Source organism: Astatotilapia calliptera, chromosome 6 (assembly GCF_964374335.1).
Source record: "Astatotilapia calliptera chromosome 6, fAstCal68.1, whole genome shotgun sequence".
Taxonomy (NCBI): domain Eukaryota; kingdom Metazoa; phylum Chordata; class Actinopteri; order Cichliformes; family Cichlidae; genus Astatotilapia; species Astatotilapia calliptera.
In genome coordinates this window covers 16,744,895-16,760,501 of record NC_137427.1, presented here as the reverse complement: position 1 = coordinate 16,760,501, position 15,607 = coordinate 16,744,895, and positions in this window count along the sequence as shown.

Here is a 15,607-nt window from a genome sequence, read left to right as displayed (position 1 = left end):
AGCTCCCTTAAGGTCCCACCACAGCATTTCAAGTGGGTTGGAACTGGCCATTTCAGCACCACAATTCTTTTCTTTTTCAGCCATTCTGTTGTAGATTTGCTGCTGTGTTTGGAATCTTTACCTTGTTACATGTCCCAGTTGCGGCCAGTCTTTAGATGTCAGACACATATTTGACTCTGGAAAACTTTGGTGTGCAAAGGAGTTCATGGTTGGCTCAATGACTGGAAGGCGCCAGGGTCCTGTGGCTGCAAATAAACTCAAATCATCTCCGCAACTGTGACTGACAGTTAGTATGAGATGTTTATGCTGATATGCTGTGTCTGGTTTCCTGCAAATATGGTGCTGTTCATTATGGTCAAACATCTCCAGTTGGTGTCATCTGTTTAAAGGACATTTTTCCTGAAGTCTTTGCCTTTATTAAACAGATCAGTAGTGAAGAGTAGACAGGAACAGGGAATAAAGGGAGAAGGGGAAGACATGTGGCAAAGGGCTGCAGGTCAGACTCTTACCTGTACTGCTGCTTAAAGCATATGGGTGCCTGGTGACCCAGTGAGCTAAGCTGGAACCCCTGTCATGAACTCCAACATTTAGTCTGAGACAGCTTTTTTTCCCCAGAGCATTGCACAGTTTGACCTTGGGGTAAATTTGGAGGACGTCCACTCCAGGGAAGACCCAAGACCTTATAAGCCGTTTTCCACTTGTGAATAATCCTTCTCACTGTAGAAAGATGGATTTAGAAATGTCCTCATAACCCCTCTGAGAGTGATGGGCAGCAACAATTGCTTCTCTCAGATCACTGCTGAGCCTTCCCTTCTTGCCATTGCGTTAACAAACACCTGAATGCTCCAGGCCGGCAAAATGCCAAAGATTCTGCTTTTATAGAGGTGCTCAGCACTTGCTGATGATCAAGTTATAAGATTAGCAGCACCTGGCTACTGAGGCAGTAATTTATCCCAACTACTACCGCAGCCCCATTAAGAGATGACAGGACAGATACTTTGAGAATTTATTACAATTTTATGATGCTCAAAAACATAAATTGAAAAAAGAAGAAGAGTAGTGATACTGAATCTTTACTGTAGGCAAGCTCCACAATGAATGAGAGATAATATCTTCATTTCAGATGCTCATCTTTAATTGACTTTAGAGATATTAACATTAGTTTTTTTGCAATGTTCAGATTTAACCACCTTAGGACTAATAGAAAACGAGTTGTGAGATGAATGCCAAGGTTCTTGTTATGGCACATTTATTCAAAGTAAAAAAAAATTAAAAGAGCTTCTTGTCTAAATAGAGTAAAAAAAAAATCAATCAAGCAAATGTATCTATTTCAGCTAAAAATGATTGTAATATTTTCATTAAGAACTAGTGGCAGTCAGTCTAAAATAGAAGACCCAAAGGCCGGATGGTAAAATCTTTTTTTCCCCTCAAGAGTCTCCGGTAAATATTTAAATTGTGACTTTTCTCTGAATTCCTGGCAAAAATCATCATAATGACAAAGATAGTGTAGTCAAAGTGAGGAAATGTGAAAGAATGCGGCACGCACTTTGGCTGATAAAAGACACAACCAAAGAGGGGTCAAGCTGTTTCTTGGCAGACAAAAGCTATTTCAAAAATCCATTAGTGACTCAATGCACCATCATTATCACCAGCTGCTTAAGCATACAATATCCTGGCTTTGACTTTTTTGTCTTCTTGGCATTTTCCTCTGAGGTGAGTTTCAAAATACCACATGAAAAAGGAAAAGTGGAGGAGAGATTTCTTAAATGGAAAAAGCAGAGGTGGTATTAAAAGCCATTTTTATGCCTCTGCTGAAACGACATAAAGTCCTTCCATTAGCTATCACGTCGGCTTTGTGTCAGAACACATTTTGGAGCTTGTAGAGTATTATGTGGCACGGATATGTCTGTTTCTAGTATACTGTAATCAGACTTCCACAAAGGAAAATCAGTTTTGACATGTCTGAAATAGAGGGATACAAGCGGCCTTGGAAATCCAGTTACTAAGAATAAGGCATCTGCTGCGAAACAAAAAGCACAAAAAGCAGTGGAGACACATGAAAAGGATACAAAACTAGTAAACTCAGTAGCACTACTTTCCATGACCACAGTTATCTAGTAATTTCAGAAATCTCTGATCTGCATCTCAATCCACTTGTCTCTGACACACCATTTATCTTCCCTCTGTACTGGCATCCTTGAGGCTGTGTGAAGTTGCTTTCAGATGTAATAACTTTAAAACACCATTATGTTAAACTATGTTAGAGTGTTGTAATGTAATGCAGTGTTGTAAGGGAATGTATTGCTCATTAGGCTCCATATTTCTACTACAGAGGTCTATTAGAGTAGATTTGCACTGTTTAATATGATATTTCATCTCTCTCACACACACACACACACACACACACACACACACACGCACACACACACACACACACACACATATTTAAATTGTGGCCATGTTTAATAAGAACAATCACCACTGTAACCAGTACCGGTAAAAAATTTTTTTATTCATAACACACAGGAAAAGACCCAGGGAAACCGAGTTCACGATAAAAACAATTTAAAAATAAAGCTAAAAACCGATAAAAACCCTGAAAGCCAAGTATTTCACACCCGAGCCTCAACTCTCACGGCCCGGTACCAAACAACTCTTGGATGGTACCGGTCCGTGGCCCGGGGACCACTGGTCCAAACTATACACAGCAGATGAGTTTAAGAAATAGAAATAGAAAAGATATCAAGCAAAGAACTGGCACGGGACCGGAGAGACGCATCTTGTCCTTTTGCGGATCCATCTACTGTTCACTGAAGCTTCATCAGAAATGATCTCAGTGGAAGGATGTCAGGCAATAGACTGATGTATGTCAAATTAATTCAATTCAATTTTATTTATGTAGCGTCAAATCACAACAACAGTTGCCTCAAGGCACTTTATATTGTCAGGTATAGACCCCACAATAATGCAAAGAAACGTGAGAAATCTCCAACGATCATATACAAAAACTGGACTGAAAATCAGTGTCTATTCACATTCAGTCAATACTTTAAAACAACTGCACATTTTTTGTTCTTACAGTTTCTTGTACCTAAACAGAAAAAAAATATAAAATTGAGGTGCCATCTGCTTCTATGCTTACTTCTACATATGGCTCTGGTACTCTGAGCAGTGAACGGTGGATTTATTTCATCTTTTTGTTGGAAATAAGACCTAAAAACAAACATGAAAAGGGGTAGTGGCTGTTATTGTTATGAGTGACTATATTCATATAAAAAAAAACTTAATCTAAACCTTTGTTAACATAAAATTTAAAGGTAAAATTGTTATTACAACAAAGATAGGGAATATTTGAATTACAGTAGAGAACTACGGCATACTATAAGATGTAGCAATGATGGATGTGGTTGGTCAGGCGGGGTCATAGATACCTGGTCTGAGAGAACACAGGGACTGACCCGGGGGAGTTAAACTCATGCTCTCTTATGAAGGCTCGCTCTAGAGCTATTTGTGCTTTGTGAGTCGAGGCTCATTAAAAGACTGCCAGACTCTCTCAGGATCAACAGAATGGTGTTGAGAGGGCCAGTGCGAAAACCCAGAAGGTACAGGCTTCTGATTATCACATACAAAGTGACCATATCAAAAACATACACATATTCACACATGTAGATACATACGAGCCTAATGACATAGCCAGTATGCATTTCTGTGTAGCTCTCTCAAAGGAGTTTCTGTGCTGGGCTTACAGTTCGCCTGTGAACGCCAACCCAATGTGTGCATGTGTCTTGATCATGTCTGGAATCACAGCGCCAGGTGCTGTCACACACGGGGATCAAAAAGGATCAAGTATCAAGAAGCTACAGGACAGGTCAGACGAGAAGAAAAAACAGAAGAGAAATAGAGGAATGGAGAAGTGAGACAGGACGAGAATAAAACATGAACAAGGAGACTTTGTTCAATCTTGAAACAGAGACACCTGTCAACTCAGCAGATATTTCTTCGTGTGTATGAAAACAGCCAAAAAGAGTCAGGCAGTCAGGCAGGCAGTCAGGCACCACTTAGGTGCCTCAGAAATGTTAACATTTGTTCAGCCTGGATAAAAACACACAAACAATTTTAGGAGAGGGGGGGGGCGCTGAGATACTGACAGAATGAGCAATGACACACATGCGTTCAGCCTGTGGGCTCTCACACGCTGGAGACACACTCCTATCAGAGACACATGAAAAACACACATATACAGACATACCCAGACACAACCTCATTTCACTGCCCCGTGACACAAAATGGGATTTCTGTGTTTGAGCAGAGGGGGTCCAATGGCTACAGAGGGACACATGAAGAGGTGAGCGCTTTATAATCACTGATGCCAGATTGGATGTCAGCTGCAACATAAGTGACTATCTATCACCAGCGCTCCACATGTGAAGAGGCCTCTTTATAGATGGCTAGACTTCAGACAGCACAGAAAAAAAGCCTCCTCCCTCCAGCCCACTCCACTGCCCTGCAGGAGGGATTGCACACAGAGGCTTGCATTCATGCATACATGCACAAGGCAGACACACACAACATTCACCCATATGGTTGTAAACATTCATGGGCATGCGGTGGAGCGGGAACGTTTAGAAACACACACTCATTTGCATTGCAACACTCACACGACTCCTTCTTCAAACACATCACAGATGAAGCCTTGGGCCTCCTCTAAGCGCTCACACACAAACACAGCCACGCGGTGCGGTTTTTTTAGTTCTCGGGTAAGTGCTGAAAAACTCACTGTACTGCTGACACTCGCAGAGAGCCGCAGCAGAACTGTCATCAATTTAAGTGGAAGCTGATTAAGTAGTTTTCTAGAGCTGTAGTGATTAAAGGCAGCCGAACGTCTGGATCCCGTGGGTTGCAAAGTAGGAGTCTCCGTGGACCGGGTTTGTCTCTGCAGAAGCTTAATCTGATTGGGATCTGGGCAGCTTAGAGGACAGGTCAATGCCTCAGGCTCTTTGTTGTGTTCTTCAAGGTGTTCCTGGGCTTTTTTGCAGTGTGGTGAGGCATATCATCATACCTGCATGCAACCGAGTTGCATGCAGGTATACTGTACACCTCAAAATAATATCCACATGAATTCTAGGAACCAAGCAAGTATATAAATAAAATTTATTCATATAACACTTTTCAAGGCAAGGAAACAGTCACAAAGTGCTTTCCAAAGGTAAATAAAAACCAGCACGTCACCTCAAACATGAAACGCCTGTCTGAACAGCTACTTTGTAAAGGAAGCCACCTAGTCAAGGGTGTTCTTCCAAAGTTTTCCAGCTAAGGTTTCAAATGCACAATGTGTTAGCTTTCAGACGTTAGCGTGCGGAATCGCAAGAGGACCACATCCCTCCATAAGACCATTAAAGTAAGAACCAAGAATTAAACTGATATGGAAGCCTGGCAGGTAGCCAGTGCAAAAGCTTTAAAAATGGAGCGATATGAGAAGATTTATTTGAGTGGATCAAAAGCCTCACAGCAGCGTTTCTGGACAGGCTAGAAGCAATTACTAGATGCTTTAGACAGACAAGAAAGTGGTTTTTCCAGCTGAACATTTACCTGTAAAAAAGAGAATCAGTGTTAATCACTTCACCTGTTTCAATGCCGACTGACTGGTGCGATAGTCAGTTTCAGTTCAGACTTTCAGGTCTGTGTTTTTGTGTTTCCTTTAATGTTGCATCTTGGAAATATTTGACCTTCCCAGAACAAATTTCACTGTATAACATGTGAGTGTGTGCGTCTAGCAGCAGCAGCAGAGGTGGCGACAGATGCTAATCTGTACGGAAAGCCATTATCTGCGTTTCCTGGGCCATTAGACTAATGCTAAGGGATAACACAGAGAAGTGGATGAGACCTGACGCTAACAGGAGCTAATCATCGAGACAACCTCTCACTGTGAGTTCAGCTATGACACTAAATATCCCTCAGAGGCAGGAACCTCAGGCGCAGGCAATCAGATAATTACGAGAGCCTGGAGCATTATATTAATAAAATTTCAATAAATCGTCTCAAATATTTGAACTAGCGTGTGTGTGTGATTTGATATGACACGCGAATGGCCTCAGAAGTGCTAACACCCCTTTTGTCGCTGTTAATTTTCAAGTCTTATATTAACCTTTCTAACTCGGTCTTTTTAATGTGCTCTTTTTAAACTAAAAAAGGAAGGACGCCTTCATAAATATCACAGCTTTCAAAAACGGGAAAATATCAAATGATGCACAAAGCCTGCTAAAAATGATGCAGGTGAATTCATTACAAGTCACAGCTCCCCCAACCCCCAAAAGTTCCCCTAGCAACAACCAATTCAGAGTATGTGTTTTTTTTTCCTCTTTGCCAAGCAATGGAACAGCACGGTAGCTCTAATCTGCATATCACCTGATCTGACCAATGAATCGCTTCCTGTTTAATCATTCCATTTGACCTGGCAACCAAAAGCACCTGGTGAGCTTTTGACTGCCGATGAGTAAAATAGAATACATCCCTGGGACCGCCGAAGATCAAATATTGAAGAAAGAGCTAATGAGGCAGATTTCTGAGCCTTTTTTCATTTTTTAATGAGCCACTACTCAATGTGGGTGACCCTGCTGCTTCACACTGCACCAAGGTTATTGAATGCACCTCCATGGATTCATCAAGGCTACAATTCAATATTAAACAGTCACAGGTATATATTTACCCAGGGTAAATTCACTGTCTGGCCCCCATGAGAAATAAACTAAATTGCATAATAAAAATAAAATTTAAAAAAAGCGGGGGGAGGGTGAGTGTGTATCAGGTATTTCACATCTGATAAAAAACAGATCGCTCATCTCTGCATGTGCCAGTCTCTGTGTATATGTGTTTGCCACCTCCTCCTTCAGACAAACAAAAAGAAAATGTAAAAGATGATAAAACAGCTTCCCCGTCTTTTGTCATCCCTGCATAGCTAAGTCTTGGCTTCATTTCAAAGCCAACCTGACGGATGGCGGCCTGGCCAGAAGGCAAAGGGAGGGCTGCGTATGACTGAAGAAAGTCTGAAGAAATATGGTGAGCTCGCACACACATGCATACACCAAAGCACGCACTTCTCTACTGAAGGAAGCAGTGGTAGGCTCCAGCACGAGGCTACAAAGAGACCCCACTGAGGCCGAGCAGACAAACAGAGGTGGCCTTGGGCCGAGAGAAATGATTGAACTGATGAGGGAGAGAAATTTCAAACAACCTCCAGGAGGAAAAGATAAAGGGATAAGGAAAGAAGGATGGGGAGGAAGAGGAGTGCAAGCAGGAGGCAGTAGCTCCTGTTTAGCATACCAGTGTCTTCATTAGACCTTGCAGGGCTGACTGAAAGACTTATAAATAGATGGAGGGAATGAGGAACTTGAAGAAGAAAAGAGGAAAGAAGAGGAGGGGTAGGAGGGTGGAGCAATGGAGAGGGCCCTTATTAGCAAGGTCCGTCACCTTTTGGCCTGCCCGCATCTCCTCATCTCCATAATAGGCTGACCCCCTGTGTTTCAGGCTCATTAGAAAAGCAGACAGCAGGGCCAAGCCTGTCACCTCTCCACTCCCACCGGAGACCTTGATGAGACAAAGATAAAAGAAAGATGAACGGAGAGATGGTCGGACAGAAAGAGCAGGATGAGATGGAAGGTGGGACCCCAGGTTTTGAAGAAGCCAAGCCAAACAGCTAGACTGTTTTCTCTGATGGAAACACAATGGGGAAACAGGGAGGAGCAGGAGGGTGTGTGAAAATAAATCTGCCTAGAAACAGTATTTTGGTAGGACTAGAGTGCACAGAGAAAAAATAAATAAATAAAAGTCTTGTGTGATTTGTCACCGTAAGCCGAGCATACAAACCCAGTGAGTTCAGTTAGTGCATCACTAAACAGACAATCCGATATAAACCCAGAATCATGCCCACATCTGTAAAAGCGTAGAGAAAAGTTTGTTGGAATGAGACATGAATGAGTTGCATAAAGTGCTTTGAGTGCTCAAGTACAGTAGAAAAGCACCATACAAAATCACTCCATTTACCAAATGTGCAAAAAGGCATTTCTTCCCCTCTTTTCTTCATCTAAAACATTCTTTAAGAGACATTTTTGTTTTCTCAGACTCCCTCTCTGGCTTTCACTCTCAGCAGTTTAGATACAGGCTGATTTAGACTTGAGCAGGAAATCTTTGAACGGTCTACAACGTAAGTGGCCAAAGTTGCTGCCGACATTTATGTTTGTCCTGCTGCGTTACATTTAAATTACCATCCGGTCGTGTCCCGGTGTTTCATATTCAATATTTTATTTTATTTTTTTTTAAATGCCAGGACTTTTTTCCCTCCAGGGCCTCCACTCTTTGCCGTGGTCATTTCTTTCCCCCTCCAGTTTTTCCAGTTCTTTGTACAAAATATTATCACAACTGTTGTGATATTTTCAGCAATCTCCCTCCAGGAATTTGCTGAGATTTGTGAACCCCTATATTGATGCTATGATGATGATTCCTTATACTGAGGTGATGATTGTTATTCTCTCACTGATAAACTAAAAAACTACAGTGAAAAAGTCTCAGAAATGTGCAGGATACAGGCTCCTTCAACCTGATGTCCAGTTACATTTCTCGTGAGGTTCAGGTACCTTATATTGTAGATTACGGTGTAGGGTTCAGGGGGGTTTACAGTAACATCATAGATAAATTGATGTATTAGATTTACCAATAAATAAGAAACTACATTCAGGAATCTTTTTTTGTTTTGTTTAACAAACCTCAGTTAGCATAAAATTATACCTCAGACAGAATAATCTGACCATATATAAATCATCTGGAACTGTGTCATCAGCTATTTGAAGATGTAAAAATTGAGCATATTTTCAAGATTTAGAAAAATGTCAAGAAGCTTTGGCCGTGCCTTCTCAGACCAGATCAGGTGAGCCCTATGAAACAGCAGAAAAAGAAACAGTTCATAGAGGACGTAAGATGTGACCTTGACTGTGAATCCTTCCTGGTGGGAAGGATTGAAGCAGAGGGAGAGAAAAGCCACAGCAGGAGAGCCATATATTTTACATTTTTGTTTGTGCCTATAGTGCCTGCTGCAGCCTTAATGGCAATAAAACAAAGCAAAAGAGTTTCCGAAGATTGTTCTTGACAGAGGAGTGTTCCCCTCTGTGTATATATACACCCCTCCTGCTGCTACTGTTAACACAAACAAGCCTACAAAAAAGCATGATGCTGTAAATGAGATAAAGCAGTTGTCTGACAGACAGTCTGGTCACTCAGGACACTGATAGCTTGTTTGGGATCCTCTCTGGGGAGCCCTTGTTTTATTACATGCTGCCCCTGCTATTGATTAACCCAGCATCCCTACGCCAGACTCCCACCACAACAGAGCCAGAGGTCACGAGAGCAAGGTCGCAAGGTGACAAGGTTGGCGACCTCATCTAGCCTTTTCACTCATGGCTGGCGATCAGTCACCCCACAGCTGATTGACCGGTGGGTTAAATCATTGCTACGTCTTGCCTGCGGGGAAATCATGTCTGATGAAATCACAGCTGCCCCACAGGAAGAAAATCCTACAAGAACAGCATTAGCATCAGGGCAAAAATACTTCCTAAATAGTATTTGAAATAATAAATGGAAAGCATGTATTTATATAAAAAATGTTTTTTTTAAAATAAGAGCATGATCTCTTGCTAGCTTTCTTTGTTCACTTCAAAACTTGATCCATTTCTGAATCTCTTGCTTCCATCTCTCCCTTATCAGTGTGCATCATTTAAATCTCTGTCCTCCTTTCCTGTGTAAATTCCCTGCAGCCCTCCCTCATCCAACAGTGTGCTCATGTCTGCACCCATACCAATCCGCTCTGTGTCTTGTATGTGCATTATGGCTGCTATGCACACACACACACACACACACACACACACACACACACACACACACACACACACACACACACACACACACACACACACACACACACACACACACACACACACACACAGGCTGGGATCCCCAGAGAGCCTCCCTGGCTGTACAGTGTATCGACTGGCTTTGGATGGTAGGTTGTTTGGGTTTTCATAGATGTGAGCGACGTAGAGTTTCTTGGAGCTCTTCTCCCCACAAAAGTGACTTTTCAATAATTTAACAATAAAATCTGCTGCATTGTAAAATAAAGCAATACAAGAAGAAGAAATATAAGGAGTTCTTGCACAAAACAAGTGTAATATAGAGCTGCAAGAATGCTCTAAATTTAAAAATCCATCCATCCATTCTGTTTCACTTCTAACTCAGAGTTAGGGGGGGATTGGCCCAGCTACAATAGGGCAGGAGTCGGGGGAACACCCTGGGCAGGTCGCCAATCTGACACAGGTTGTGATATGACCTCAAATAAAATTTTTATCTCAGTTCTGAATAATGAACAAGTAACAATTAAATACAGCCACTCACAGACAGACAGACAGACAGATAGAGAAAGAGCATTAACAATTTTATTAGACCATCTGTCATAAAAACTAGAAAACCCAAATATTTCAAAGCTTTTTAAATCCTTTAAAATGATTTATTAGGCAAATCAACTGAATTCACATTTAGAAAAACATTTACACCCAAATTTGAGGTGAAACACATGAACTTCTCCGAGAAGTCAGAAATTAATAAAGCATAACATTCAACCACAAAAACAAACTCTTCTGTTCAGTAATGCAAGTAAATAACCGTAATTTGGCTTTTTAATCAAAAAATGATGATGTGCTTTAAAAACATTTCTGCTTTTTTGAACAAAGTAAATGTGAAAATTTATGGATAACAACAATAATTATTTTAGCATTAACAATATAATTTTATGATTTTATAATTTTTAATTTTCAGATACGGTCTTTCTGCATGTTCTCCTCGTATTCAGGGTGTACCCCGCCTCTTGCCCAATGACAGCTGGGATAGGCTCCCAGCATTCAGGTTCTGAATGTCAATTTTTAATTCATTTTCAATTAATTGCCCAGCCCTAATTAAACATATAATACAATCAAAGATGAGTGTTCCAAGAATGGTGTTTACTTAGTTGGTGCGATGCCATCGGTGTCTAGAGTGCTTTCAAATTGTTGTTCATTTCACATTTAGTCTAATGGTACAATATCAAAGATTGATGTAGCCTCCCATCATACCACCCAGTGGGTTGAGATATCCCATTACGAAGCCTGCCATCCTTGGCTTAGAGTTTTAAAGCCTGACGAGTAAGAGGTACATCTGACAGCAAACCCACAAGCTTTCCGGTGATGACATCCTGGATGATGCTCCTTTCTGACTCTTGGACCATAATTTACAAAATGGACTTAATGTTCTTTTCAATATGACCCCAAAAATGGTAACTGAGCCCATAAATTCAACAGTAAAGTGTTTACTGATGTCACAAAGCTGTGGGGATACAACTTTCCATACAACTAAAAGTCTTTTTTCTCCCACTTGGGCTGCCCCCTGGAGGCCATTAAAATGAGTGCAAGTTAAGGCACTTCTAGAGTATATACAGAAAACAAAAATAAAATATAAGTTAAATAAGAAAGGCCAACCGGTTTATATTCTCTATAATGGGGAAATGTTTAAAATCAGTTTACTGGTCGAGGGCCACTATATTCAACATTGTAATATGGGGATTTTAGGGTAACTATAGCATTATTAAACATTTTTATAGCTACGTTAGAGTCAGGTAGCAGTTGTTAAAGGTCAAATGAAGGTTTTGCTTGAACATCTTTCTCTCTAGAGCCCCATGTTCCTCTGTAACACTGTCGCCCTTCATGTCCTCACTACATCCATGAATCTCCTCCAGCTCCATATTCAGCCTCCTTTGTCCTGTATACCCACCATCATTCCTCTGTACATGTCCAACCCATCTCAGCATTGCTTCTCTAACTTTGTCTCCAAAGCTGCACCTGTGGTTTCTAATCCTGCAGGTCGGTCTTCTGTCTTCTTGTCAATGCCACCATCTCCATCATTGTTGCACCATCTGACACCATTGTGACCACCGTTCCTGTTTTAAGACCAAACTGGATATAGTTTTGTTGGGCTCCAATTAAAGCGCTGTAGTACTGTTCACATGTAAAATTCAACATATGTAGTAAATGTAACGCTCTCTCTTTGTAATGAATCAGTACAATATCATATCATCTTCTCCATATTACCAACTAGTGCAAATATTTTGTGTATTTGCAAGAAAAAACCCAGTTTTGAACATCTCCAGCTTGTATTGCCAAACAAATAATGACAAGAATTTCTTGCAAAATCTGCTGTGCATAGATCTGCATTCATACATAGTAACCAAATACAATAAACCCTTTATCTACACACACAAGAATATGCCTCTCCTTCACACACACACACACACACACACACACACACACACACACACACACACACACACACTCCAAAGCAATGCACACAGAACTAATTGAGTGGATTTCAGATTTCACTTCCTCACAACTGATACACTGGAGATCCCTAAACAAATTTATCCAGCTTTTACACAAATCTCTCCCCGGCGTCTTAGATCCGTGCCCCACCCGGCTCTCCCGCTCTTCTTCCCCCATCGCTCTCCCTCCCTCCCTCCCTCCCTCTCTCTCTCTCTCTGTCTGTCTGGCTCTTGGGAAGCTCAACCATTTACACTAGCTGACCTCATTGAGCCACTGATGGAGATGGAAGGAGGTAAAGAAAGGAAGACAAAAAGACATATCTAAGTATATGTGTGTGTAAGTCTCCTCACCCCTTCCCCCTCTCACTTGGCTGTTTGCTTTAATTTGCCCTGCTGGCCGTGTCTGTGAGCTCATAGTTTATTTTGATAAATTGAAGGGGAAGACCCACTAATAAATCAGGGCTCATGATGAAGAAAAGCCTTAAATAGGGTATTAAGATTTATATCAGACTCCAGTAGTACACTGACAAGTACACAATTGCTCCTTCTTCTACCTGTCTCTCTTTTTCACGAGCACACTGATTCCATCTTCTTCTCTTGCTCTCTCCTGCTCTCTCGCTCAAGTCAAATTGTCCTTGCTTCTTTCATGGCACTGAGAGGATGATTTGTCATCAGGGCTCTAGAAAGTGTAGGAGTGAGTGGGGAGCAAAAAACGTGAAGCAAAAATGGAAAGGGTGAAGGGGAGAGAGGGAAAAAAATGGAGTTGGAGAGCAGAGGGGAGCTCTCTGCTGCAGTCTTTCTGTTATTGGCTCAGTGGCCAAGTGTGAATGCAACACACCGGGCTTCATTACTGGAGCGTGACGACTATCTGTGCAACAGAAAGAAGGATGGGGAGCGTACGTGTCTGTGAAGGAGCGTATATGTGTGCGATCTACATTTGTAGCGAGATGCAGGATTGAATTTGTGTGCCTGCGCTAGGAAGCATGCATATATACGGGTGTGTGTATGTGGCTTCCTTAGATCTGCAACGTGAGCACACACACTCACAGTGACTTATTTACTCCAGAGGCGAGGCTCTAACCCCAGGTACAGAGCCCTGCACAGAATAATTGCTTTTCTTCATCCCTCTGCATCATGCCGTCTCTTTGTTCCTAACCGCTCACACGCAAGAAGCGAAATCTATTTGTGAGTGAGAACGTGCCAGCATGCAGATGAATAAATAAGAGTGAGTCTGGCTGCCTGCGAGTATGTGCATCTGAATGAATATGAGACTCAGCCTGTGTTAGTGTTTAAAAAATATTCATACTTTTCCGTCTTTATTTGCTGTCTCAGCCAGAATTAGATGTGGAGATAAATATTAATTTGATCTTTTGTGTAAATATGCAAAACATTTTGAATGGCTTAGCAGAAAGACAGTAAGTGGATGGGAACCAGCTTACCTATCTCACAGAGTTACCTCCATCTTTACATTGCACACAGTGTTGAAATGGATATTAATCTCAACTAACTCTCAGTGAGACATAATAAGCTGCTTTGCTTGAATGTGACACTTTTCCTTTAAGCTGCATTAGTGTCGTCTGTGTTTTCAAATATGCTTACATCCTCTTTGAAACCATGCAGCTATGCAAATCTGTAACAATTACCAGTTCAGCATTCCACCATCAGTTCATTCAGTTAAAAAAAAACCCAGCTATCTGGTCTATTAGACTGTTGAGTAATGCTTTTAACTCCGTTCCCATAATTAAACCCAGTGTACAATTGAACACTCAAAGGCGGGTTCCTTGCGTTGCGTAATGATTGCAATTAAGGGTCACACACAATGCTGGGGCTGCTTTCGGAGTCGCCGCGCGTGACGCTGGCAATTAATTGAAAATGCAAATACACAAGCTGATGAATGAGAATAGTGCTGGGTCTACACTGCGTGAAAAGACTATCCGCTACACTTCACAAGGCTGGAGGGGGGGAGGGGGGTGATGCGCCTTATATTCTTTCAGAGAGGAAATCAAACCAATTGGATATGAAGCATCGCCGTGCCGCTGGGGAAAGCGTGTTGTTTGCTGAGACAGTGTGATACCGAAGACCTCAGGCGCAAACACAATAAGAAGCTGATTAGACAACAACAACAGGGTCATGGAAAAATGCTCTTTTTAGTTTAGATTTGCAACTTACAAAAAAAGAGAAGCTCCTTTATCTTACTGATATAAGCTTCAGCAGAAAACTCCTAGTTTCGTAGTTTATCGGTCAGACGCAGCCTTTCTGTGATCGGTCACGCTGCTGCTGGAAACTGCAACCAAACACTGCTCTCAGTTTGCAAAGTACTTGGATGTCTGAAAAGTACCACACAAATAAAAATAGACAGGCGGGCGCGGGCAGACAGACAAATGGACACACAGGCAGAGCCGCTGTGTGCGGTTGTCTTGACAACAGAAGAAGAGCAGCACCCTGAGAGTGGATGGAGATCGAGACATGAGGAGGGATGGACAGAAAAAGCATTCCTAAACCCCCGTTAACACACATGAACCATTAAAAAAAAGAAAAAAAGTCTGTGCTACAGCATCCAACCTTTGCAGAATAGATGCCTCTGTCAGGATCCACTGACAATATGAAATAATGGAGACTGGCTATTTTAATCAAAAACTGTTCATTCAGCCCATTATGTTATCTCCACTGATTTCACCCCAACTGCCATTCTAAGAATGCTTAATGAGCTACCAGCAATGCACTGAAAAGTTGCCCATTATCCTTGATTGCTGTAACATCCTGATCATCATCCTACCCAACATGAACCCTGACATTAGTCTGAGCTGCAGTCCAAAATAAGAAATCCAAACGTGAGCTTCAAAATGAGTAACTATTATGTTTCTGCTCTGAGTGTTACTGTGCAGCACACCGATGTACGTGTGTGCTATTGAACATGTCTAGATGCATTCATCTCTGCATAATACTACACCAGAAATAACACTTAAGCTGTCTGTATCTTCTCGAGTGGAGGGGCTCAAGTATCTCAGGGTCTTGTTCACGAGTTAGGGAAGAAGCGAGCGTGAGATTGATCGATGGAGTGTTTTTAGTGATGCAGATGGTGTCCAGTACACCGGTGGTGAAGCGTGAGCTGAGCATTAAAGCAAAGCAAAACTGTCGATTTACTGGTCGATTTGTGTTCCTATCTATGATCACAAGGTGATGACAGTAACCAAAAGAATAAAATCCCACATACAAGCT